Source organism: Camelus dromedarius, chromosome 23 (genome assembly GCF_036321535.1).
Source record: "Camelus dromedarius isolate mCamDro1 chromosome 23, mCamDro1.pat, whole genome shotgun sequence".
Lineage (NCBI taxonomy): Eukaryota > Metazoa > Chordata > Mammalia > Artiodactyla > Camelidae > Camelus > Camelus dromedarius.
The window spans coordinates 12,821,420-12,845,394 of NC_087458.1; the positions used below are offsets into that span (position 1 = coordinate 12,821,420).

At 39.7% G+C, this 23,975-nt stretch overlaps 1 long non-coding RNA gene across 1 annotated transcript in view; it reads left to right on the forward strand.

The window, feature by feature from the left end:
- LOC116148090 (uncharacterized) overlaps positions 1 to 23,975 on the forward strand; it is a 76,829-nt gene that overhangs the window by 11,828 nt on the left and 41,026 nt on the right. Inside the window, exon 2 of the long non-coding RNA XR_004131560.2 lies at positions 23,572 to 23,710. This is a non-coding gene — a long non-coding RNA (uncharacterized LOC116148090). The remainder of the gene's footprint in view (positions 1 to 23,571; positions 23,711 to 23,975) is intronic.

Genomic DNA, 23,975 nt, shown 5'->3' on the forward strand with positions numbered 1-23,975 from the left:
CAATAAATAAACTGTTATAGTTGAAAAAAAACAAGGGGACGTGGAGCCCTGGTATCTTGGTAACTCTCTTTCTTCCCATGGTGGCTCCAGGAACCAGAGGGACCTTGTGTTTACATTGGAGAAAAAGATTATTAACAACAAATTGAAACAACCAATAAACTGTGGAAAAAGTGCTTAAGTTCATTAGCAATCACAGGGATGCAAGTTAAAACAACTTCATAAGCGTCACATTGGCAAAAATGTACATGAGTTGGCTAGACCTCCAGACAACTACCAGAAGTGTTCTTGAACATTGTTGGTGGAAATAAATTAGTAAAGTATTTCTGGATGATTCTGACAATATACGTTAAAAAAAATAGACTTATTCTTTGAAGCAGCAATCTCATTCCTGGGGATTTATCCCACAGAAATAAAAGCCCTAGAACCTACAAGGATGTTTATTGAACAGTGTTTTCTGTTGCTAAAAACTGAAGACAAATAAATGTTCATTGATAGGGAAATGAAGTTGTAGCCTACCCATAGGATGACAGGTTAAGCCATCATTAAAATGATGAAGGTAGTCCTGTACCAGTTAGCTTAGAGTGATTATCGGGGCGTATTTTTATGTGAGAACAGGTAGATTTTAACAACTCCAACTTTTATGATGTCATGCAAGTCCTCCATATAGGTATATTTTGTTGTGTATGTATATTGTTTTAAGAGCGTGCTGCAAGTCGGAGAGTTGTTAATGATGTTGCTTATTGTGTCTGGTTGAGCAGTGAGGAAAAGAAGATAAAAGGAAATATGCTATTTAAAAACTAGGGTTTGTACTATAAACCCATAGTATGATTTATGTAAAATCGTGTGTCTGTCATGGATACATGCAAAGATTTATATACAAAGATCGCCACCAAATTATTAATAGTGGTGGGATTTCAGGTATGTTTTATCTCCTTTGTTACATTTCTACATATTGTTTGAATTTTTTTCCCCCAAGATACACTGTGAATAATAAAAGCAAAACACTGATTTTGATCAAGCCCTTCATTTTAAATAAAAAAGCTAAAGGTCTGAGAAGTGTGGGTGAGGTGATTTGCCTCTGGTCAAATAATAAGGAAATGACAAAGCATGAATCGAAACTTTGCTCCCCTCAAGTGCTACTGATCAGCATTATTTGTCGATGCAATGATGTTCTGAGTCATCACCTGGATTAAAATCTTAGGGGCAGACACCATGCCTCATTCATCTTCCAGTCTCTAGTGCCTTGCACATGGTAGATAGAATTTTGTAAGTGATATAAAATGAGCAAATCTAATACAGAAAAAATAGCCTATAAATATTATTTCAAAACGTACACTTGAAAAAAGGATACACTGAATTTGTATAGATTTTGTATGTTTTTGTGCAAATGTCTACCCATAAACCTTTCTCATTGATTTAAAACTGGAACAGTGAACTTTATTCTAGCTGTTCAATTGCCATCTAAACAGTTCTTCAGGACTCAGGAAAGTGTGAGACCTGAGATCACGGTGAAGTCCATTAACATGGCCAACTACTTAAGTACTAAGGCAGAGATTTTTCATTTTAAGCTGACCTTATTTTTTCAGTGAAGTTCCAGATTCTGAAAGCTATTTGTTTATTTATTTTTTTTTACCATATTACACTGTTTCATAGCATTACAGTTACAAAAGTTACAAGATGTGTTTTTATACTCTGAATATTTTATAATGCTGCCAATCTTACTCACCATTGGAAACAATTTTACAGAATGAAAAGATATTCAAAGAAGTCCTCAAAACAATATGATCAGTTCTATTCAAAGCCATTGTTCTTATTACTGTTTATTGTTTTTATTATAGTTAATATTATTAACATAAAAGTAATAATCAGATGATTAAAAGATGGGGCAGTTTAATTAGTATGATTCTGATAATGAATGTACACCATCTAAACAGGATTCAAACCCTGGGCAGTTAGACTCCTAAACTCATAAACGTCCCACTGATTCTACTATATGACAACCCTGGTAAGTGTTAATGTCTATTAGTTCAAACCTTAAATAAACATGATGTCAAATCAACTATGTGGTAGACCAGTTGACTTGTTTGGTGATTCCAATACACATGGTATTTGTATATGTTCTCTAGTCAGACATCCTTGAGAGTCCACTTACTAGTTTTAATTAATCTTCAACAAGTTAATTACTCAAGTCTCCATTTCCTCATTTGTAAAATGAGGATATTAATATAACTTGACCTCATGGAGTTACTGTGGGGATAAAATGAGATAATAATTGTAAGGTGTTTTGAATGGTGTCTAGCACATATTAGGCACTTAACAAATGTTAACTATTACTATTAAATGCATAACTTAAGTGCCACCCAGTAAGTGTGGCTGATGAGTTTTCTCATGGACAAAATCCATCCTGCATTGTGTCAATTTGCCAACGCGAATAACGAACACCACCAGCCATGCTGGCATGAAGGAAAGTGAACTGTAACAGGCAAAGCAGAGCAGAGCTGAGCTTCGCTGTTCTCAGCTGAAAAGACTTAGGGACCTTGGTCTCACTGTGATTCAATACGGCCATGAGCAGGGCCCACTAGTCCACATGGCCTTCAGGTGCATTAGAAACTGTCTCCCCTTCCCCCGTTTGGGTATGCTGATTGTATTGGAACAGGAAGCATTACCAGCATCTCCCGAAGAGCCGCCGTGATGAGCATGCAGATCTGTGATGTTAGTGTGTGAACTGTTCCTCCCAAGATGTGGCACTGTGTGTGGGGGCTCTGCCTATGAGCATGGCTGCTGCCAGCCCTGGTTTTACAGATTGTGAAGCAATCTTTAGAAGCCATGGTATGGCACACTCTCTAAATCTTTGAGGTAGGGAATCATGTAAACCCACTTTGCCCAACAAGATTTTATAACGGAACATATGTTGTGAGAACAACAAGAATGCCTACGTAATAGGCTTTTTACTCAATCGTGAAGAAAATTGCTTTATTTGAATTATATTATTCAGTGTTTAATCTACCAAGTACAACCACATCTATGGCAAAATGATATCCTAATTAAAAAGGAGCTGTTATTCTTATTTAACATCTTCTCATGGTTATATTTTAAAGATAAGGCTGGCTACTTATACTCTAAAAGCTTTATAAAAACTTTGCCCACACAAAAAGTCGGTGATTATAACCTGCTAAAACTATCCAGCCTAGAAATGCTTCTTAGAGTCAATGTTCCTGTTCCTGCTTCTGGCCCAGGCAGGTGTCATATAGTCTGGCTATCACTTCTTGCTGTTCACAGAATCAGTCCGGAGTGGTCCACTTCCGCCTGATCTAAATGCCTCACCAGTTCCCCTCTCAACCCTTGAGGCCCTTGCTCTCATTCATTGTTTATTTCAGTTCTCGTCTTCCTTCATGCTTTGAACTTGGCATGTCCTTGTACCTCTATGTGACAAGGGTCTTAGTTCCTCCTGACAATCGGCCTGAATTTTCTGCCCAGAATCACCATCGGACTGCTTGAGTAGTGACCTCCTCATCTGAACCGTGCCTCCAAGGATCTTTTCACCCTGACTCTATTCTATTAGATTGAAGGTTACTTGAGGACAGGGAACGGGTCGCATTAGTGAGTGCAGAGTTGATCGTGTTCAACAAATAAATTTCTTGAATGTTGTTGGACAAAATTAGAACGAATTAGGAGGCTCCCACAATAGTCTAGGTCAGAGAAGCAAAGTGTAAAATACAAAATAGCTCAATGTCTGTGAAGCTGAAAATAGGCAACATACACAACTAAGAATACAAGGTAGGGTGATAGGATATGGTTTCCAGAAGTGACTGAGAATATGCTTGGGAGAATGAAAAGACTTGGAAGAGTATTAGGGAAGATGAAACAGTTTCAATTCACCCTTTTTACCTATAAGACAGTTACGCTGGCGTTAGCTCTTATTAGTAGGCATGAACTCATGACCATGAACTATGGGGACGTTTAGAAATGGAAACCACATATTCTAAGTATTTGCTGCACATCAGAGAGTGCAGTCTTGGCATTCTCTATTGAGTGGATGGGTGTAAACAAAGAAACCAGAAAATTCGGAGACAGAACTTAGCAGAAAATCTTGTCAGGGTTTGGGTACAGGGGTTAGCGTATTGCCTCCGGTCAACTTCTCTGAGCCCCTGATAAGTCTTTTGTGAGGTCCCAAGGCAGGTTTCTGTCCTCAGAGCTTGGTGGGATCAATGGAGATGCTCCCATCACATTATGGAAATGAATGGTTCCACTTAATGTATGGGGTGTCCTCACAATTTACTCATATGAACTGGAGCAGCATCACGCATTATTTTTCAATCCCTTTTATTAAATGTGCTGGGTCTGACTCAGCAAACTGCAGGGCCTTGCTGGCCTCTGGACCTGAATGATGAGGATAACTGCATTTATTAAGTTGATAGGCACAATGGTACAGGGCCTCCACCCTCATCTTCACTTGTTTATAATCTTATCTAGTCTCTACAAGCACATGGTTTAAAATCTGATTATTTAAGAAACAAGTTGGAGGAAGTGGTGATTTTTTAAGAGGTTTTGAAAATAAAAGCATGGTTAAGTTTACTAAATTTTTTTCCCACTCTTCATGTCTTTCCAAGGAAAGGGCAGGAAAAAAGCCATGTATCTTCCCACCAGGCTGAGAACTCTTGATGCTGAGTTAATTGTTGATTCTTAAAAAGCCCTAGAGAGTGGTGTTTATCCCAGTTATTGGAGGGTTTCTTTAGAAATGGGTTATTTAGCATTTCTTTGCCACCTGCTTTGAAGCTTATTCCCTAATTTCGGGGCAAAAGGAAATATCTCACTTACTGTTCTTTCACATTTAATCTCCATAAGCTGAGATAAAATTTTTATGGTCTCTGGAAAAAATGTGTCTTCTCTGAGTGCTGGAAAGAACTGTAACTAACTCCATTCGGATATCATTTCTACCCTTGGGACCGTCTACCTGAGACATCACTCTGGGGCAGATGCAAGGTGTCTTTTAGGCAGCCTGGACCCTCTGGTATGGCCTGAGGGCCTCTGAGTTGGATCCGGACCTCCAAAGATTGCCCAGTGATCCAGAATCCTTAACCTACCATTGGCTTTCTCTGTATCACAGTTTCTCATTGTGTATAATTACATCCTTCCTTCACAGGGATTTTATTGGGGGGCATTGTTAGGCATAAGATCAAGAAAATTTATTAGTGTGTTTTTTTTTTCCCCACACCATGACATTAACATAAATACTAACTGCTTTATAACATTTGAAACATTGGAGCATTAAGACCACGTGTAGAAGGAAGAACATGTATGCGTATGAAGTGTTATTAGTAATTAGTTAGGGCACAAAGCCAATAATAAATAGTAAATGTCAAAGAGTAGACTCCAATTTACTTTTATCTTGGGTGTTCTAAGAATCTGCATATATTTTTACCAAGTTGTAAAGGTGTGTGGTTTAGTGTAGGCTATGTTCTTATTTTCGTGGGTGAATTCCTTTCCTTGGGGTGAGAATCAGTTATTCCTGCCACCCATGCTAATTTTAACTCACTTCTGAATAACTTGAATTCATCCTCCATTGTTGGAAAGGGTAATTAATGAACCATCAGGAAACAAAGGTTGCATAGCTCCCTCTTCCTCTTCACCTGTCAAACAACTGCTTCATTGAAGGCAGAGTCCAGAGCTGAGTGTAGAGACAGGCCAAACTGGATCCGTAGGAAGTGGGTGTTTCCATCTTTACTTTTGGTTGCCGTGTTGAACCTCCTGGGTTTGGTCCATCGACTCAGTTTTCGTTTCCTAGTCAGTGCCGCTCCACATCTGCTCTTCCAGTGGATTCCCTGCTTCCAGGGCTGAGTAAAGCTCCAAGGACAAGCTGTTACAGGATAAAGAGGGGCTGATGATTCTTGCATCTTTTTTAGCACCTTGGAGCTTCAGAGCCTCCTCCCACCTCAGTGATGGCCCCGGGGCTTGCTCATGGGAAAAAAAAAAAAGTAAATTAAAACAAGGGTCACTTGCTGTTTCCTGCCTGTGAGGTTTTGTTTGTGATGTGAAGGGAAAGGCGGTATTGGCGAATGGAAAACATATGAATACAAATAGAAGTACAATGGCTGGACTTAACCCTGATTTGTCAAAGGGTTTCTGCTCTGAAGGCATCGCAAAATATGGCTGAAGTTGCTATTCAGAGAGGTCAGAGAGTAAACGTGGATAACACGTTTCAGAAAGGACTATAAGATGAGGTGGGAACAAATACAGAACTTATGGCGTATGAACTTCAGATACCACTGCCTCTTCCTGGGCTGGCGGTTTCCCTCTCCCCTTCCAAGCAGAAATGACCTTATTTTTTTTGAAAGATTATAAGAGTAACTCATGATCGTTGTGAAAAATATTAGAACCTACAGATAAAATTAAAGAAGAAAAACGGTAAATATAATCCTACCACAAATATTTAAATAGTTACCAACTCCTTGTGCTCTGACTTTATCCTTTTGAATTCCTTTTTGGGTATGCATCCATTCTTCCCCAGGAGGTGAAAACCCCTGACCTGGAGAGCCGGGACCATGACGCTTTTCTTTGTAGATTTGTTAGTAATCAAAGGGAACTTTATTTCAGCTTTTGCCATATAATACATCTTATTCTGGTGACCTAACAAGTATGAGCTCATTTAATTTTGACAACATCACTGTAGGGTGAACGTTAATCTTCTATTTATAAATGAGAAAACTGAGGCTCAAAGAAGTCAAGTAACCGACACTGCATCTTGCAGTTTTTAAGTGATGGAGGTAGGACTGTGAATCAAAGAAGTCTGGCTTCAGAGCCCATGACCCTCACCTTTACACTTCAACCCTTCCTCTGTTAGAGATGCAGTAAAAATCATTAATGATAATCTGATTCTGTAAACATATAAAGGCAGAAGAACTGAGACGAAGAACCAAGTCTTATTGCCTCTAGAGGACTACACAGACCACAGGAGTCTTAATTTTCATTTCTTTGGTCTAAGCTCTACTCAAATCCCTTCCCTTCTCAGGTTAAGAGACCACCACATCGACAGTGAAGGAAGGTGTGATTTAGTGACAGGTGCCCTCCTCACAGAGAGGGCACAGGCTTCAGCTTTGTACACTGGTAATGTTTGCAAACAGCGCCATATTGATTTTGGCCCTAGCAATGAGAACACAAACAGCCACACATTATATGCCCTTTTTGCTCAAATGAGAGCAAAGCCTTAATCAGGCCCAGACATTCAGCATCCTATATGAAAGAGAGATATATAGATATAAATCCAATAGATGCTTGCCTCTGTCATTTTACTTTAATTGTAATTTTGCAACTTCAACAACAGAAGATCCATTAGGCTTTCCTTCTCAATCAATACACAATATATTATCGGTCTAGACGACCAAAAACGACTTGTATAAAACATCAGCGCGTTGCATTTTCATTATGTAAATGGAACTCTGCAGGAGAATTAATTGATTATTCAGTTACTATGGATCAGTCTCAGATGTCTTAGTGAGATAAGACAGAAACTTATCAAGCCTCTCCAGTGACTATAACTTAAAAAGGAACAAGGTACTAAAAAAAAAAAGCGAGAGAGAGAGAGAAACACAGAGCACATTTCACTTTCATTGGCAGCCTGGGCAAAACCTATGAAATGCTGAGAGAGAGAAGAAATCCATTACCGAGTTTATTAGTGATGGAGTGTCGAGAGTTATTAGGCTGGTTACTGTTTGGGGATCAACATTTTAAAAACCACACAAACAAAACGGAAATATAGTCAGTGAGAATCCGCTAGCTGTCTCCCCAGACTCTCAGTGCCCCAAGTAATTCACACCCAGACCGTATATAATTACAACAGGATTGTTTAAGTAATAAATAGACCCCTTTCTTTTTTCTTGCATGGGTGGAGGCTGGAGAATGAAGGAGAGATTTTTTTTTTTTTGTCTGTAGCTTCGAAGAGATATGAGGGGAATAGTGGCCTCTTCCGGCTTCCCCTTCTTTCAAGTACTGAAGACAAAAAATTGTTCTCATTGCTACTACAGAAGTATATGTGTTTGGTTTCAAATGGATGTGATTTGCTTTTAAGAAACACACAACAACTACATACATTAAGTTCTCCCTTTCAAGCAGAGGCTGTTCCGCCCTTGTTCAAAGACACTGCCTTTGCTTAGAAATGAGATCTCCCTTGGGGGTCACTGCCTACAGGACGTTCAGAACACATGGGTAGGGATAGTCTTTTTGGTCCATTAGTTCAGGGTTGTATTTAATTTTTGCAAATCATCACTACTCTTCCCATACTCATGTGAAAGAGAAGGTTGTTAGCTTAAGGAGTATTTCTCTGTTTCAAAATGAGGTTTTGAAAAGCAGCAAAAACTCCTGGCTGTAAAGTAATAGCTTTTTTTTTTTTTTTTTTGCAGTACTCTGCAGGCAAGTTCCAAAATATTGGACACAATGACGACACTGAGGAAGAATATATCATGATTCTTAAAGGGGTCATTTTGCAAAACAGTCATCCTGGCTCTTCCAAATATGTTTAATACCAGTCAGGCCAAATCAAGCCAAACCACCTTATGATTTTATTTTTACTTTGTGTGTAAGCCAGGCTTAGCTGGTAAGAGTCAGGTATTTTTCATCTGGGGACAAAATACAAAGTAAAATGTGATTCGCCTTTGCAAGGAATTTTGATGTGGTGAACAATTTCCTACAGCTGCTGTAACTCATGACCTCAAACGTAGTGGTTGAAAATAATACACATGGATTATCTTATTGCTCTGTAGGTTAGATGTCTGACACTGTTGTGCTGAAATCAAGGTGTTGGCAGGGCAGTATTCCCGGAGGGGAGGTGGAGGGGAGAATCTATTCCTTTACCCTTTCCAGACTCTAGAGGCTGCCTGCCTTCCTTTCCTTATGGCCTCCTTCCGATTTCAAACCCAAAGCCAACAACGGCTAGTTGAGTCTTTCTTATACTTTCTTATACTGCGTCACTCTGATGTTGGCTTTTCTCCCTCATTGTAATTACATTGAGCCCAGCAGGTAATCCAGGATAATCTCTTTCTGTAGAGTAGCAGTGTGGCAATCTTAATCCCCTTTTACCATGTAACAAACAGTCGCAGGTTCTAAGCATTAGAATGTGGACACGTCTGGGGGCCAGTATTCTGCCTGTTACAGCTATGGCACAAGGATGACACTTGCTCTTTTGAGAACACGTCTGTAAAGTGTTTAGCTGCTTTTGGACATTGAACGAGCATTGGGGTAGCTGGAATATCGATGTTCTATTACTATGTTGTTTTCCCACTACTTCTTATGAAAATGAGAGTATGAGAACAATGAGTAAAGAACTTTCCAGATATAGTTGAAGAAACAGCCATCAGAACTGTCTACAGATAGCATCAACTACCACATAAGATGTCCCTCTTCCTGGGATTGAGCCCGCATAGGCTGGACAATCACCGGGAGGGATTACGGTCACTTCGTGGGACACAATCACTGCAGAGAGAACACTCACCTCTGAGTCAGTGCTCCTTCTCCTCCTGGGATTCCATCATTTAGTGTCTCCAGAGAACTCTGCATCTTACTCAGCTTACACAAGAGTTGTGAGGTCCAACAGCTCTTGTGTTTCCTTGTGTGTTTCCCCCTACTTTTCTCAGGGTGGCCCCTGCTCCTGTTCAGCACGGACATGCTCCCTTCATGTGATGTATTGAAGGCTAAAATGACAGGCAGATATGCCACTGGCTCAGGAATGGGTTTGGCTCTCGGGCAGGCTGGGCCCCCAGCAGCAGCATTCGTTGGGCTTGGGGATAGAGAAACAGCCAGGATCTGATGTAGCAGATATCAAGTCAGTCTCCCTTGTGTTTCCCCAGTCAGGATTTGATCTTCCCTTGAGACAAAATCCAGTTATGTGGATAGAATTTGGTCTTTCAAATGAGGGCTGGAAGTCCTACAGAGGATGGACAGTTATACACGATGAAAAATTGTTTTGCCAAAAATGCTAGTAGGGAACTTACTCCCCCTCCATGATAAACACTATCTGTATTAGGTTAGTTGGTTGGAACTCAGCTGAAAAATCTTCAGGGGCCAGGTGGAAATCTCACAGGACTGAAGTCAATCTGATGAGGATGGTGGTCAGCTTAGATACCAGTAAAATGAGCAGAACCTATCGGCTTAAGCAAGTGGTTGCCAGGTAACAGATTGGTCCCAGTACTGCTGAGTGTTCTGATTTTTCAAAAGAAGCTGGATACTCAAATCTCAGTTGAAAAAAAAAAAAAATCTTAGTTGAAATATCCTCTATGTAAATGTTAACGACTAATTCACAAGTTTAAAAATTATTATGCAGGCCAAATGGAATAATTTTGAGGGATTAATATTTCCCCCCGGGCTGCTGGGTTTTTTGTTGATTTTAATTATTCAAGTTCTTAAAGGAATTGGGACAGTGATTTTAGGTCATTAGAGGAAAGAGGACAGTGATGTTTGTGAGTGGGGACAAGGGGTGAGATGGATAAGGGTGCTTTTTTTTTCTCTGCTTCTAGTTCTGCAATTTCCCTTAGTTTTCAGAATCTCTTCTGCATAGTCAATCAACAAGCATTTACTGAGCTCATGCTCATCTTAGAGTGAGTGGTACAGCTGATCAAGACACTGTCCTATCTCTCAAGAAACTCAAAGCCTGACTAAGAAGACAGAAAATAAGCTGAGGAAAATACACACAAGAAAGTCATTACTGCTGTTACTGAATATTCAAATACTATAAATAAAACCTGAGAACTCTTAGGGGAACAAATTAATTATCAGTTGGAGAAGGTGGGAGAGAGCTGAGGAGGCAAGTGGGTTTTACACAGGAGATGATATGCATCTTAGATCTTGAAAGAATAAGTAAAATTTAGAGACGTTAAAATGAGGAGGCACATCCTCTCTCTTAGAAATTTCCCAATCACCTTTAAAAAAGATCAAAAGTCCTTTCCATCTAAAAATGCAAAACGAAACAAAACAATGTCTCTTTTGACTAAACTTCTCTGTCCAGCTTTTGCCTATTCTCTTTCCTTCTCTTCAAAACCAGAGTTCTCCAGAGCTGCCTACACTCTCTGTATCTACATTCTTTCCTCTCACCCAGTTCTTTCACCCAATTCAACTGAGCTTCTTCCCATCTCTTCAGTAACATGGCTCTTGGGAAGGGTACCTCTGATCTTTGCTTAAAGATCCCTTTCTCGGAGAAACCCAGTCACCTCCCTACTTGGTTGAGTTCTGTGTGGATGTGAGAACTTTGCATGCACTATCACAATTGATTGCTCTTTCTCGCATCAGAATAACGAGTTACCTTCTACCCATAGGAAGTGCTCAGTAAGTACGAGGGGAATACACGCAGGCATATCTTTTACCATCTAAAATCCTTCCCACTCGTCATCCACTACTATGGCCAATATGCAAAACCGTTGCTTAAAGAGTTTGATTTTGTTGCGTTTCAGAAGGTAAAAAAAATAATGATGATGAAGTAATCTGAGTAGAGGAGGCTATACATTGAAATTTTAACTTAAGGTGGGGACTTATATAATTGAGTGTATATCATGCTGACTGACATCTTCTTGGACCAACTGAGACGATTCTATGCCTCAAGGAATTGGCTGAGGTAGCTGGCTTGATTGATCCAGGATGCTCAGAAGGTTTACTGGAAGCCACAGCCCACCACAGCGCTGGTGCAGTGCTGGTGCAGCATAATGTATGGCTGTGATTGTCCCGGTGGCACACAGCTGTGTTTTCTAACTTGTTTTTTTATTTTTACTGTCACTCACAGTTAAGAAATACAGTTTTTGTTGCAACACATGCACTTATACACACGAAACTGAAGATAGAATATCATAAAACAATATTTACTCTTATTATATGAGATACACTCTGATACTTGCTATTGCATTCTATTTTACATTTTAAAATACTTATTGTGAACCACTGATATGATTTCATGACCCATCAGTGGGTCTTGACCTGCAGGTTGAGAAATGCTAGCATATACAAAGTCCATTGAACATATCTGTCAATAGTCACCTGTGAAGAATCAGAAGAAAAACAAGGAATGTTGAATGCTCTTACCTCCTTTTTTTCAGATTTTGAAGCACCAGTAAGAAAGTCTTTCGAGCTCTGTTAGTAAACTCTCTTTCCTTCTTCTGCCTTAAACCTGGCCCTCCTAATATGTCCAACCATCTCTCCCTTTACATACACCATATTTGCTCACAAATTCTTAATAAAAGGGAAAAAGGAATCCTGCATTCTCATTCTGACTCTTGTCACCTGTCAGCTTCCTCATCCATAAAATGAAGGTTGATCAAGTGAGATTATGAATATGGAAAACTTTATAAAGATAAAAAAAAATGGTTATTGTTTTATTTGTCAGAAGTGGGCATCTGATGCACTCATGGGCATCTGGTCAGCTCCAGACAGACAAGCATCAGAATCTGAATGTCAGGGTCTAAGGCTGCACAGTGAAATGAAAAGAATTTCGGCTTAATTGAACCAAACTTGCCTGAATTCAGATCCAGTGCTGTCACTTACTAAGTATAACTGTGAGGTTTTGAGAAATCTATGTAGATTTTCTGAGCCTCTTTCTACTCTGTAGAAGGAGAATACATCTGCTTTAAGCATAGGTGTGGGGATTGCATGAAATAATACATACAGAATACTTAACATGTTTAATAATTTAAAGTAAAAAGAAGATTCAGAAATCCAGAGAAGTTTTGCCTAGAACACTCCTGTCCACTAGAAACATAAAAGAGCCACATACAAGATTTAAAATTTTCTAGTAGCCATATTCAAAAAATTAAAAGAAACAAGTCTAATTCATTTTAATAATATTTTATTTAATCAAACATATCCAAAATATTATCATTTCAACATGTAACGCATATACATAATTATTAAGGAGATATTCTACTTTTATTTCTACAAAGTACTTGAAATCCTGTGAATATTTTATGTCTATAAACATCTCCATGAAAATGCTCCATTTTATCAGAAATACTTGATATCTATTTAGGTTTCATCAAATTTATAAGGGAAAAGTAGTTTCATACACCCAAGTAGTTATAGACCTTCTTGAATGTTTTCCAATAATTGAATGAACGGTCAGTTTTTAAATGCACGTTAATTAAAATTGGTTAAAATTGAGACCTTATTTCCTCAGTCCCATTATCTATGTTTCAAGTGTGCAGGAGCCCCCTGTGGCTCATGGCCACCATATTGGGCAGCACAGGCCTAGAAGGTGTCTTCCTCCAACCCCACGTCAGCAGGATCTGGGAGGCCTCTGCCAGGTCTTGATGGAGTGTGAACACAGAGGTGTCCTCTGGAGGACCGCGAGATTGAGAAAGGCAGAGTTTATAAAAGAGTATCCAGAAACATTACAATTCTCCGTGGAGGCCCTGGGAACAGAAGGCAGAAATCAACAATAGCTCATATCCACTCTTCTCTACTAGCCAACAAGCTGTCTTCTCCCTGTAAAATATAAAATGAGGGAGTTGGGTGGGGAGAGGGGTCACATTCTGGTCCAAACTTCAGTACCTCCTCCCTGGAATAGGGACACAAAGGACAGCTGTGAAAAATGAGCAAGGACCTGGCTGATGAGGGGAGCTGGCAGGAAATGAGTGTATATTGAAAACATGGCTGGGGAAAGCTGAAAAGGGAGTGACATATTAATTGCCCACAGGGATCATCAAGGAAGGGGAAAAGTGTTCAGAGAGGTCCAAGAGATCATAAGGAGGGGCTGAAGAATTAAATTCGGGAAAAGAAAACATCAAGTAAGTTCAGCACAGGGATAAAGTTCCTGAGGATAGGACACATCAATCTGAGAAACAGACTCTACAAGGAAGAAGCGAGAAAATCAAGACTTCAAACATTACAACCCAGCCAGTCGTAACAACGGGGAGGAGGAACCATTCTGTTCTTGCTCTGAACAATGAGATAGACTAATAATTCAAAAAATGAAAGATATAATTTTACACTTGGAAGGGAACTAGTAAGTTATTTAGATGAGGAACCTCATTTTATAAGGGGGCAAGTTGAATTCTATCACATCTCTAAATAGCAGTGGGATCAGAAGTAGAACCTATTGCTCTAATTGTCAAATACTCAGTCTATGATCTATTGTCTACTCATTTTCAACAATTTTATGGACATTTATTAATAAATCTGTAAAGCATCAATAGCGTATGTCTTTGATCCTTCTCTGGTTAAAAGAGAAAATTGGAGCCTTGAGTTAGTGTAGGTTAGGGGACCTGCCTGTGGGTATCTCCAGCCATGCTATCCAATATGGTGGCCACCAGCCACCTGGAGCTATTGAGCACCTGGCACGTGGCTAATCTAAATTGAGCTTTGATGTACACACTGGATATTTTAGACTTGGTACAAGAATGTTAACTCTCTCATTACATCCATGTACATTAAAATACATTTTAATGTATAAAATATATTCTAACGTAATGACTACACATTGGAATAAACACATTTTTAATACGTTTAGTTAAATAAAAATATTATTAAATTTATATTGCCTTTTAAAAATATTTTTAATGTGATTACTAGAAAATTTAAAATTACATACATGGCGCTATTATGTTTTTGTCAGCTTGAGCTGAATAGAAGCTACTATGAATTGAAAAAAGGAGCCTGATGCTTTATTTCAAGCTTGCTTCCTCAAAGCACAAATTAAATTCTTAGGCCTTCAAAAGGCATGAGCAGGTCTTTAAGAGCCCAAATTCAGATTAATAAATAGCCCCTGAAAATTAGCATCTATTCCAAAACCATTAAAGAGAAAAAAAAAAACTTTCCATTTGCCTTGTTCTTTATTCTCATGATTGCTCAGTGAATTAAGACGTTTAAAAACCCCAGCGTGTTTAGCCGTAGCCATCCTCCATTTCTTCTCTACAACAGCATTGCGTTGTAATGAAGACCATGAAAAAGCATTTCAGAAAATAGCCTCCAATATGAAGCAGCAATCAGTATGCACGGTATATGCAATCCAGCCAGAAAGATGTGCAGGAGAGGCCCAAATATCTCTGGCCTGCTTAAACACATGCTTTCTGCTTGCCAGCCAACAAATCGCTTCTATATATTACATAAGACTAAATTAATACCTACACGAAGACAGTTTATTGTGGATGATGGATCGTGGGTTTGTTACTCATACATCCAGAGCAGGGCCCTGGAAATCGCATCATCATTGCATTCCCAGGGAAAGAAATGATTGTCACATGCAGACATGTTTTATCATGGAGAGAGAGACTGATCGGGGCCCATCTACTGGCCGGGAGAACACTGCCTCCTCCTGTGATGAGTGCTCGGAGGGAAGACTTGGTGTTGACTGCCAGATGCCAGCAAGAATATGGTTTCATTACAGTTCCCCCTGGGGGTAATGAGGAATGATCTGGCTACATCCCACAGTCTAAGTTGTTAGGTTTGGGGGGCCCAAGTAGGAGTGTCATTTAACTTTAACAGAAGCAACCGGAATAGCATACGCTCTACTTCGGGAAGCAAAAATTATCTGTGTTACACATACTGCAGTCAATGGTATAATATAGATGGACCCCCAAACCCATAGATGCAAGTCCTAGCATAAACGTAGGAGGTGAATGAAGGACAGATTAAACTGAAGAGATGGGTCTCTTTGGCCTATCTCCTGACAAACTGTCTGGCTGCATCAGCAAAAGTCAAGTGCGATCAATACTTATGAAACAACAACACCGCCTCAATCAGAGGCAGAGCAGGGTTGGAGCGCTATTACCATAAGTGGCTGAGTCGTTGATGTGAATGTATATGTCATTTTGCATACCATTTGCATGTTATTTGTGCAGCCCTGCCAATAAACAAATGCAATTTATCAACTTACACAACCTACCCTGACCCTTATAAGTATACGTGGAGGAAAATAAACTAGACCTGCAATGAATTACTATTTGTTTAGCATAAAAAAAAAGAAAGAAAGAAAGAACAGTTCAGATCCGGGGAGTAAGTTATTAACTTCAGTGCTCTCAACTGGGTAGAATGCTTCCTGTGGGCAAGGCTTCGTTTCAGACATTTGTGTTTCTAGCCCTGCTTAATGGTCTCACATGGTGAGTACTTCCTGTGTCTGTGTTATTGCAGATCTCACTAAGAAATATGTGTCTGTAAATTGCATGCTTGTGTCTCTTTCTCTCTCAATCACATTTATTAAGTGCATCCCACATACTAAGCAGAGTAGTAAGTGCTTTACATATATTGTAATTTAATCCTCAACAAAAATGGTCTAGTTTTACAGACAATGGAAAAAGGGTATAAGCATGTGGACAAACTCTTTGGGACACACAGGTGGTAAGCAGAACATGGATTTGAACTCAAGTCTATCTGACTTCAAAGCATGATGAGTTCTTAGCCGTTTAACAACTGTACTAACCCTAACAATATATAACTAGATGACAGTTATATACGATTTATATCAAAAGATACAGGCGGGCAAATTTTCCTTTCCCCAGGGGTGGATACAGGTTTTGTGAAACCTGAGGCATATAAAATTTAGGGAAACTTCTAGAAGAAAAATGATGCAAAATTATGAATACCACCTTAGATATAAATGTGCGTATTTCGAATAAGAAAAGAAATCCTAGCAAATTAAAATACCACAAACATAATAAAATACAAAACATAATATAACATTTTTATTGATTGACTGAGTTAATCTCTATCCATCTCCTCAATAATTTTTCCTGAATGATATTTGCTATCTCTTTGATCATCTTTTCATATGAAAGCAATTATTGTAATATTTTCTAACTAGAAAATAAAAAGAACAATTCATTATTTCCTTCAACATGGTTGATCAAAATTTGATTTTCATTAACAGTGGTAAAACACAGCCTCACCCGTGGACACATATGTACAGTGTCTGTTGTACTGCTGCAGATTCGTGTCTCACAAAAACACAACTTCTAGTATATTTTAGAATGAAATACTCTGCATGAAAACCAAGTAAATTCCTTGCAAGGGTGGATTTCTCTCTTGACCACATGTTGGTGAGGACTGAATCTTCTGCTTACGACTTTAGATGTCTAGTTATTGGGAAATTTTTACACAGACTAACTTTGGATGCTGTACATTTCAAACCTCGTCTCTCCTCTGTTTCCCCCTCTAGCTATGATACGGAGCTATTTACTTATTTCATCTTAAAACCTCCAGCCTGCTGCTTCATTTCATTAACAAGTAGGTCAGCTCAGAGAGCCGTATGGGTGGTCCTGGAAGCCATTCCAGCACTGTGCTTGTTAGCAGTACCTTAACTATGTGTGAGGGAGTGACGGCAAACTACATAAATCTATCCCACTAAATCTGGTTTAAATACACCCCCCAACTCAATTTCTGAAATCCCCCAAATGACCACAATTACTCTAAGGACACCAGACAAAAGGGGAAGTGTATCGGAGTGGAAAGCAGACTGGACTTAACTGATTGATATTCAAATTTTTACTTTTGCAAATTTCACAAAATCTTATCATCATGTGACCATTTTCCTAGAGTCCTTCCCAGGGCCTTGTGAGGGACAATGCAAGGGAGGGCCGCTGAAGCTTAAGTGTCATTAGCTTCTTGGTATGTCTACCTTTGTATCCATATTTTGAACAGCTTCATAGATGGGAAAGACCTGTCCATTCGGCTCCCTGCCATTCACAGAGTTGACTGGACCTATGACCATAGGTGGGAGCCACATGTCCACTCCCCCAGTTCCAGTCCCCATTACTTGTTCTGTAACAGCTCATGACATAATTGTTACTTGGATTTTATTTCCTTTTGACAGCTATACATCAGTCAAGCCCACCCCCATCTCTATGAATGCACTCTCCAGCAGTGCTCCTAAAACTTCTTGAGTATGATGACCCACCGATAGACCTAACAGATGGGGCTGACCCTCACATATATTAATAACTGTAACTTTAGGTATTTCTTGACCAAATACATAAAAGTTCTTTGTGTTTGGTACTTTTCAATTTTTGCATATTTCATGTAATTAATAGTATACATTTTTCATTGTTAGATTCATATTTCAATGCTTTATTTATTATATTAGTATATACTATTTATTATAGTCCTTATTTATTTGTTTATTATTACATGGTATTTATTTATTATTATATTATAATAGTATCTAAGTGCATTTGAAATCTAGGAATATATGTGTGGGGAGCCTGTTGTTTATTCCCTCAACAGACTATTCTTGGATATATCTCTGACCTCTGAAATGACTTTCTTGATCTCAGGAATTCTACAACCCACCTTCCACAAACTACTCCTTTAAGCCTTATACCACCTAAAAGTACTATGGGTCGGGCTTCTCCAGACATCCTCAGTTTTAAAGGAAGAAAAACAACCAACTCATTGTGGTGGTTACTGTGGAAAGGAATACGATCTAGTGTGTGGGAACCCCTAAGTTGAATTATTTGGAATTATAAATATCTGCGTAATAAAAGTTGACTTTCCCATGATTTGGGACAGTTGGTTGAGAGGAAGTCACTGACCAATATGAACTGAAGTTTGTACTTTAGGCTTTGAAAAAAAATGAGTTTGCATTCTCTCGGGGAGAGAATGTGTGACCATCTTTCTTCCCTTGGCTGGCAAGGCACGTTGGCTTCATTTTTAAAATAGTGCTAGGGAGGGAGGGAAAAAAATGTAATGTATTCTTAAAATGTTTATATGTCAGCAAAATCCTGAAAACCATTCAATAGATTAATCTTCCTGCTGACTTAAAAAGGATGGATTTCCAGCTATAACTGAGATTGGGAAAAATTGATTTCCATGTTCCTTATGACTGAATAAGATAAAAGCCACTACCCTGGCAAGCTTCTCCCAGCCTGGATCCAGACTTCTGGAGGGCTGGCTAATTGAAAAGTCACTCCAAATACCCGGCCCCGACCCTTTGAGGAGATCTGGAAAAAGAATCAAGGGCAGGCTGTCCATTTTTCAAGAATGATTTCCAGAACACTGTTTATTCTCAACATTGCTGAACAGCTGCTGTCAAAGGTGAAAATACTTTCTCTCCCTTTTCTTCTAACTCTTCCTCCTTCCCCCCTTACCTTCTTCTCTTTCTCTCCATTTCTCAAGTTTCTCTTCCTATGATTTATGTAAAGATGGCTTCAAAATGAGCTCACCACCTGGTTCAAAGCTCTCTTCTTAAAGCTCTGAGCAATGGTGAGCCAATTTCTTTCTGAGATCTTAGTTTGCCCAGTTAAAAAGAAGGCATCATCTCTGTGCCTGGGTTTATGGTTAGCAAAGCGTTTCACCCACCTTGGCCCATTGTAATCCTCATATGGTAGCTGTGGGAGGCCAGTTAGTATTGTCACTGCTGTAAAACGATCTCAGATGACTTACAAATGACATGGAGCCAGTATTTGCCAAAGCTGGGACAAGATCCCACATCTGATTCGACATGGAATGGGTGTCCACTGAGTCACAGTGGATTCCCGCATTATTAACACTTCGTTCCATCACACACATGTTGAGTGAGAGGCTTCACTCATTTACTCGATCATTCGTTCTTTCATTTCATCAATATTTATTGAGCATCTAAGACCTCCTGGGCACTATACAAAATGTGACAACAACTGCGAACTAGACAGGCAGGATCTCTGCTGGCAAAGAGTTTATCATCTACTGATAAAGCCAATTTGAATATGGAGTCGAAGAACTATGGCAAATTCCAGATTCTTCAGAAAGTAAAATAGTCCAACATCTCTAACACCGACACAATGTTCAAAGGACAATTTTAATGGAAAACATAGTAGATTAAGTTTTTTTTTTTTTTTTAAAGAGCTCAACTTTGATGAAAGAGTCTTATAGGATTTACGGACCTAAGTGCTAGTTAAAATATTTGTGTTTTCCTGGTTATGTTTTTTTTTGAATTGTTTTTTAAGAAATTTCTCTCCCATCTATTCCATGCCATTTCTTCCTTTCCTTTTACTTTTAAGTTTAACCCCCCCACCCCATCTTGTTTCCTACTCCATCAGGTCATTTCTATATGGAAGCCAATGGGCCTGTCATTTTGAATCAATCATATGATGTCATTTTCCTAGCCAGACAGGACAGTGGCTGGAGCCATGTATTTGTATTTTCCAAAGAATTCTATAAAGTTCTCCAAAGCACGTGGTTCTGAATATTCATGAAGTTATCTAAATAGGATAAGAAATTCTCAAACAGTAAGCTTAATCCTCTGAACCTTGATATAGAAACAATAACAATAACAAATATTATTAAATGGCACTTCCCTCTGAGTGCCATATAATTATATTCTAACTAATTGAATCTTCATGACAACTTTTTGAGGTACTATTTAAATTCCCAATTTACAGATAAGAGAAATGAAGCACAGGGAGAATTATTTTACCCAAGTTTATAAGCAAGTTAATGACAGAGACTGGATTTGAACTGAAATCATCTATTTGCAGAGTTTATTCTCTTCTCCATGTACCCATAGCTCTCATAGAATCAATTAGACACTACTCAGTCAATTGACAACATTAGCAAATGGCATTTGAATTCTCAGGCCAGCCTTCCTAATCACCCAGGGCTGGGGTTGATAAGTATTTTGTGCCATCACCTGATCAAGTATTATACCTTCCCTGATTTTATTAGGCTCTTATCCCTTTAACTTGTAAATTGCAGGAAAGGGGGGCGGGGATCTGCACTGACACATCCTGCAGTTTCCACTGTGGGTCAATCCTTCGGTGGAGGACTGGTATCTACATGCACGTTTGGTATATGCACAGTGGGAGAGGAAGTACCGAAGACTACTGTACGTGGACAGAGGGAAATGGGGTCATGGCTGTAAAACCATCAGTGGTTATTTGCGAGTGGGTAGTTGTGATAACAAGGTTTGCTTGTATGGCTTCTTGGTGGGTGGAATCAGTGGGGAGACGTTCCCATAATGACAGGGGTGTGGTGTGGTGGGGTGTCTGTGGGTGGGTAAGTTGAGGATAAGCATTTGACAGAAAAAAGTCCCACCAACACATTTTGTTCCTCCTCTCTTCCTTGTCCCCTCCCACCTCTCCTCCAACCAAATACCCACTATGTTGTGGTAGAAATTAAAATGGCTAAAGTGTGAAGAGGGATTTTTTTTTCTTTTGAAACAGAGTGTAAAACCACACTCCTAACAACCAGGTTCCCTACATAAATCTATTTTTAAGATGATTACAGGGTTTCCATAGCCATTCTACCATCAACTGCTGGTTTTGTTTCCTCGTCGTCAGTAAACTGTTGGCAGGATAGTGCACCAGAGGTATACTTTTTAAAGGGTGTAATTGCATGGCTCAGAAATTATCACTTTCTCGACGACGGGTTTCATTGGTCTCTCCCTTTGAGAATCCGGTTTAGAAGCTGGGCTTGTCAGTCCCTCCAAGCACACATCGCATTGTGTGTGTTGGTCTCGCAGTATATCATGCTGGCAACCACTAGGCAGAGGGTAGTAATTAAACCACACAATAGGCATCAAGGGATGAGGAGAAGACACTGTGTTTAGAATAAACGAACACAAGAAGTGCAGCCAGCTTCCCTAGGAAGGCTATCTGAGCAGTGTGGCGAGCCAAGATTGGGCAGCCTTTGCAAAGCAAGCTGGGAAACTCCCCATGGTGCCATCAGCCAGCAGCTGAGGCTGCATCCTTCCCGAGGATCTGCCATGGGCTGCCTTCTCCAGGATTAACTTTCTCTGGAGCATAGGAACCTAGGAGTGGCTTTGCAGAGTTATGCCCTTTCTACTGCCAGGGACCAGACACTATGCAAATTTAGACTAATTTGGCAGCTATTTCGAAGAGGCACGTCTAATAATGATGGGCACAGGAACTGGAATTCTGTCTCCAAAACAGAGGGCACAGCAGGCAGAAATCAGCCTCTAAAACGGGCCCTAGAAGCACCAACATGTAATAGGTAAAACTGGCAGAAGTAACTGTTTCTTAAGGGTGATAAGGATGTGGCAATGATAAGACTAAGTACTCAATTTCTGTCTAGGAGAGTCGAGAAAACTACCCCAACAAAAGACCACAGTGTTTCTCACTTTAATCAAGACGGCCAGCATGGTGCCTCAGTACTGAAACGCAACTGGTGTTGAGAAACCAAAGCTCATAAAGTAATGAGTGATGACTGTCTGCGATAACTATGTCTAAAGACTAGAAAAACGTGAGCTGCAGAGCAAGAACGGAGGGTAATTGAAGTAGTAGTATCCAGGGGAAAGGGCACTGGGATGCTAACAAATTATCTACAGAGGAGAGAAGGGCTCTTCACCCAGTGCCCTTGACTAGATAAAAATAGATGTTACAGGCATCTAGCAGCTCTTGTCCTCAATCTGTCTCACCAAGCGAGCTTCAGATCTGAAACTTGGACTCCGAGGGCCCTGACCCACCAGAAGTGAGAGTCCTGGGAGTGTTTCTTCATTCAAACATTTGTAAGTACCCTGATGTCCCAACCATACCAGCACTTGGGTTGCAGGGCTAAAAGGATGTTGCACATTTTCAAGGGGCTCATAGTCCAGTTGGACAAACTAGAGAAGTCAACATATAATCATAATGTGGAGAGACAGAATCCGTTAAAGAGAAAGCAGAGCGTGGATTGGGAGCATGGAGACGAGGCACCTTACCCAGCCCGTGGTAGGGGCGAGTCCATGAAGTCTTATCAGATGAAGGGATATCTGAATTTACCCTTAAATATGAAAAATCAGAAGTGGTAATAGAGGGTTAAGATGGTAAGTCAGGGTTCACATCATGTTTAAAAGAGGCAGGGGGCACATTCAAACCAGATATTCAAAGCATGGGCACTATAAGAAGACACTGGAGAGCACTGTGTGTTTGGGAAAAACTGTCACATTATTTAGTAGGTTGCGTGTGAGGGGTGGTATCGAAGGGGATGAGGTAGGAAGTGGTTATGTCAGCAATTGCCTGATTAGCAGTTTGTAGGCAGAAGGAGGGATTGAAAATGTTAAGCAGGGGAGTAATATGGTTGAATTTGCAATTCAGATGGAATTCCCATACACGTCTCCCACTCCAAATGAACTGATGTTTTGATGTGTGAGTTTGGTAGACGCACATTTCTTACTTTGATTGCGTCCGAGAGCTTAATGAGCTTTAGGCGGGCTGGTAAAATTGAGTTTTCAGACTTCAAACTTGAGGGCTGGACTCTGGACTTATGGACATCCCCCATCAAGTTTTCACTTGTGAGACCCTGCTTGAAGCTGTCCCCTGACCTCTCTTTGCTGTATCTCTATCTACAGAAACTTGGGTGGAAAATGGAACATGCAGTTAACATTCAAAACACCCTGACATGTCAGTAAGAGATCACAGTGTGGAAATTATCCCAGGGAAGGGAAAAATCTCACCAGTGCAACTTTCTTGATGCAAAACCCTATCTTCTGAGCTTTTAAACAATTTCTCTTGGAATCGTATGTTTGGCAATAAGGAATAAAATGGCATTCCCTTAAAAAGAATGCCACTGATGATTAAGACTATTGCACTATCAATCTTTGTCAAGGCTTTTTAGCAAGTGGATTTAGCCCCAGTTCTGAGATGGTATGCCTCATTTTACTTTTTTATTAAACTTACAAATGGTCTTTCTGCTTAGGGTGAAAAGCACGTGATTTAAAATCGAACAGAACTTTCTGGAGAGGACGATGAAGAAGATCAGAGTGGGGACTATTCAAGAGGAGACTGAAAATTTATTAATTCAATTAAAATGGGATTTATAAATATACTACGCTCAGGTAAGAAAGAATAGTATAAGACATAGTACAGGAGATAGAATGTTCAAGATGAAAGAAATCCAGAGAATGATGGAAACGGTGTATGTCAAGTGTTCCAGGAGTACAGAGAAGTGTTCCAGCATGCGGGAGGGAAGGGAAGTTAGATCAAGAGGATGGGAAGTTTCCAAGTGTGATGGGCACCATGAATTAAGACCCAGAAGGAATGCCTTTCCTGAGAACATGGGTGATGATGAGGAAGCTGGCCCACATGGAGGAGGGGTTCATG